This window comes from Neomonachus schauinslandi, chromosome 13, assembly GCF_002201575.2.
Source record: "Neomonachus schauinslandi chromosome 13, ASM220157v2, whole genome shotgun sequence".
NCBI classification, from domain to species: Eukaryota; Metazoa; Chordata; class Mammalia; order Carnivora; family Phocidae; genus Neomonachus; species Neomonachus schauinslandi.
The window spans coordinates 92,585,660-92,589,357 of record NC_058415.1 but is presented as its reverse complement, the minus strand read 5'-3'; positions in this window follow the sequence as shown (position 1 = coordinate 92,589,357).

Genomic DNA, 3,698 nt, shown 5'->3' with positions numbered 1-3,698 from the left:
CTTCCCTTTGTTCAGGGAAGCCGCTGAACTCATCTTTCTTACTGTGCGGTTGCGCCCGCGTAGACTTGCAGACCCGCAGCCGCCGCCACCTCCGGGCCCTCTCTCTTTGAGCCCCCGCAGCCCCAGCCCTGATCGTGGCCCCGCGTTCCAGAAACCGGGTGCAGCGGGGACAGCCTTGGGGTCTGGCCTGTCACAGGCAGAAGCCAGAAATCCAGTGCCCTGGTCCGTGCGGAGCCGCGCGCGGGCCCGGGCTGGGTCAGCGTCCGCCGGCGGACGTGGGGTGGCCAGGGGCGCAGCTGCCCCGAACTTTCGCACTGGGTTTTGTGTGAAGGTGGGTGTTCCCGTCGGGCGGACAAGCGCGGGGGAGGCTTGCTGACCTGTGAGCGCGGGGCTCCCGCCGTGTGAGGCGCGTGGGCAGTGGGGCCTCCGTGTGGTCGTCTGCGTTTCCCTGTGGACTGACCACGTCGAACCCCCTGTAGATCTTCTTTGCCAAAACGTACTTTAATTTTTTCCCCCTGTTTTCTTTTGACTGTAGTGTTTGTTTCCTTGTTATTGGGTTTGGGGAGTTCCTCCTAACTTCCGGGTACCACCACATTATCACACTTGATCTTAGCCAAAAGGCCGAGAAGCGATTCCACTACATGACCAAACAGGTGATCTGCAAGGGTTTTTCTCCCAGTCTGTGGCTCGTCTTTCCTAACGTTGATGAAGCCCAAGTGACCCATTTTTTCCTTTTACAGTTTGTGCGTTTCTTGTCTATGGTATCTAAGAAATCTGCCTAACCCAGCAGCGCAAACATCTTCTGTGTTTTTTTCTAGGGTTTTTGGTACAGCAGTGTCCCCCCCTTACCCGCTGTCTCAGTTCCCACGCTGGCCACGGTCCGGAAGCAGATGACCCTCCTTCGGGCGGAGGCTCAGGCCCGCAGCTGCCTCCCGCTGCACCACGCCCCTGCGCCCCTCACCTGCATCCTCCTGCCACGTGGGCATCTCATCCTCTAACCGCATCCAGGAAGGGTGAGCACAGGGCCACGTGACATCCGGAGAGCGAGACCACGGCCACGTAACTTTCCCACGGCGTACTCTTACTGTCGTTCTGCTTTCTTATTAGCCATGTTGTTACTCCCTTCCTGTGCCTAGTTTACAAGCTGAGCTTAACCACAGGTACGTACGTGTAGGAGAGAACGGAGTCCGTGGAGGGATCGGCACTATCCGTGGTTTCAGGTGGCCACTGGCAGTCTGGGAACGTATCCCCTGTGGATAAGGGAGGGGGCTACTGAATTGGGTTTTGCACGTAGGTCGATAATTCGGTTTGAAGCTGACTTTTGTATATGGTGCAGGATATAGGGCAAGGTAGTATTCCGGATTTTGGTTTTGAGTTTTGGGGTGTTCCTTTGTTGGGCTTTTGTTTTACACATGGGTGTCTAGCTGTTTTAGCAAGTTTGTTGAAAGATGAACTCCCGTGTGATTCTGTGGCAGAGTGCCGTGTGGGACACCGTCCTGTGAGCAGCTTCCCTCCCACTCCCCCCACCGCCCGGACCCTGGAGGCGGGTTTTCAGCAAGTTCCAAGGCCAGATTCCCAGTCACCACGGTGACTTCTCTGCCATCCGGGGACCCACAGCTGCGCCCTCCCGCCAGGGTCTCAGCCTGGGGCTGGGGGGCTCCAGCTCAGCCCTAGCGGATCTCCCCATGTCTGCTCTTCAGACCACGCCTCTGTAGCAAACTTTCCCTGTGTTCCTCGCCACGTGGCTTCTGTCACCTGATGGGACCCCGGCTGACACAGGTCAGGTGCAAAAGAGGACACGAGCATTTTTTTTTTTTAAAGATTTTATTTATTTATTTGACAGACAGAGAGCACAAGTAGGCAGAGCGGCAGGCAGAGGGAGAGGGAGAAGCAGGCTTCCCGCTGAGCAGGGAGCCCGATGGGCTCGATCCCAGGACCCTGGGATCATGACCGGAACCGAAGGCAGACGCTTCACCGACTGAGCCACCCGGGCGCCCCCACAAGCATCTTTATAAAACTCACCGAGACCCACTGCACCCCACACTTTGGACCACGTGGCTCACCCTCAGGCACCCAGTGTCCTCAACCAGATGGTCATTACCCTTGAACTTAGGGCCATGACGGCAGCACAAGAGAGTCCAGGTAGTTGGACCAGAATGAAGTTTAGGTCCCATAGGCCCCAGAGCATGTCCTTAGAGGAAAGAAGCCTCCTGCTCAGGAGGGTCAGGATAGAATCCTGAATATCCAGAAGGGGTCTAGACCGCCCCACCCCCACCCTTTCATCCTGGTCATTACCGAGGAGGTGGTTCAACCGCGATGTGCCTCTCTGGGGGTGGCCGCGGTGCCCAGGCCAGGGAGAGGGCACAGAGATGGAGCCAGAAATCATCAGTGAACTTTGGAGAAGGCCGTTCCGAGGCTCAGCAACGGCAGGCACCGGGGTGGCAGGACGTGGGGACCAGCCCACAGTGGGTGTCCTTTGTGATACAAGGAGCACGGCTGTCAGATTACAGGAGAGACCAGAAACGCAGGGGCCGCGAGGGTGTGGCCAGCCAGCAGCTAAAAGCCCAGTGGCGAGGAAGGAGGGATTGCCCACAGCCCGGAGATGGGTCCAAGTCTGACGGAGTCAGTTTGCCCAGAGCTGGGGTTCACTGCCTGGGGACTGTGAGACGGGTGACCCCACCCTGGGCAGGAGTCCCATCTGGTGTGCAGTGACCACCTCTGCATCCGGAGTACAAAGTCCGGGGTGTCGCCGGGCATGGGGCCATGAGCGACCCCGGGGGCGACAGTGGCCGACTGGGCAGTGCGGCCGCTCGGGTGGTTAGAGAGCGGGCGCCCACGAGCGACCCAGAGACGGCCAGTGGCTGTCACTCCCACAGCGCATGGCACTGGAAAGGGGAGTCTCTAATGTGCGATTTTGCGAGTGGCAAACTGGACTGGTTTCCTAGGGCTGCTGTGACCGAACACCGCAGACTGAACGGCTGAAGACAAAAGGAACTGATTCTCACAGGCCGGAGAGCAGCATCTGCAGGCAAGGAGTCCCTCCACAGCCTCCAGGGGACAGTCCCTGCCTCTCCCAGCTACGGTGTTGCGGGCCATCTTTGCTGTTCCTTGGCTCGTGGCTGCATCCCCACAGTCTCTGCTTACACTGTCATAGGCTGGCTGTCCCCCTGTGCGTTCCCCCTCTGTCTTCGTGTCCACATGGCCTTCAAAGAGCCTATTTCCAAAGAGGCCACGCTCTGAGCTTCCAGGTGGATATAAATCTGGAAGGGCGGGGACACCCTCCAACTCAGTACACAGACCAAACAGCCCAAGAGTTAATGAAAATAGAGGGACCCCAAAATAAAAGTGGCTTAGTCAGGAGAAAAGTGTATTTATCTTTCACGTAGCGCTATAATGTAAGCACGCGAGGGCGGGGAGCCCATGCTGTCCAGGAACTTAAACTCTTTCTGCCCTTTTTGTGCTGGTGTCCTCAAGACATGGTTTCTGTCTTGGAGTTGAAAATGGCTGCTCCCCATTCCAGCCTCACTGCCACGCTCCAGCCGTCACCTCCACGCTCCAGCGTCACCTCCCGCTCCAGTCACCTCCACGGTCCAGCGTCACCTCCAGCTCCAGCCATCACCTCCCGCTCCACCGTCACCTCCACGCTCCAGAGTCACCTCCAGCTCCAGCCGTCACCTCCAGCTCCAGCCGTCACCTCC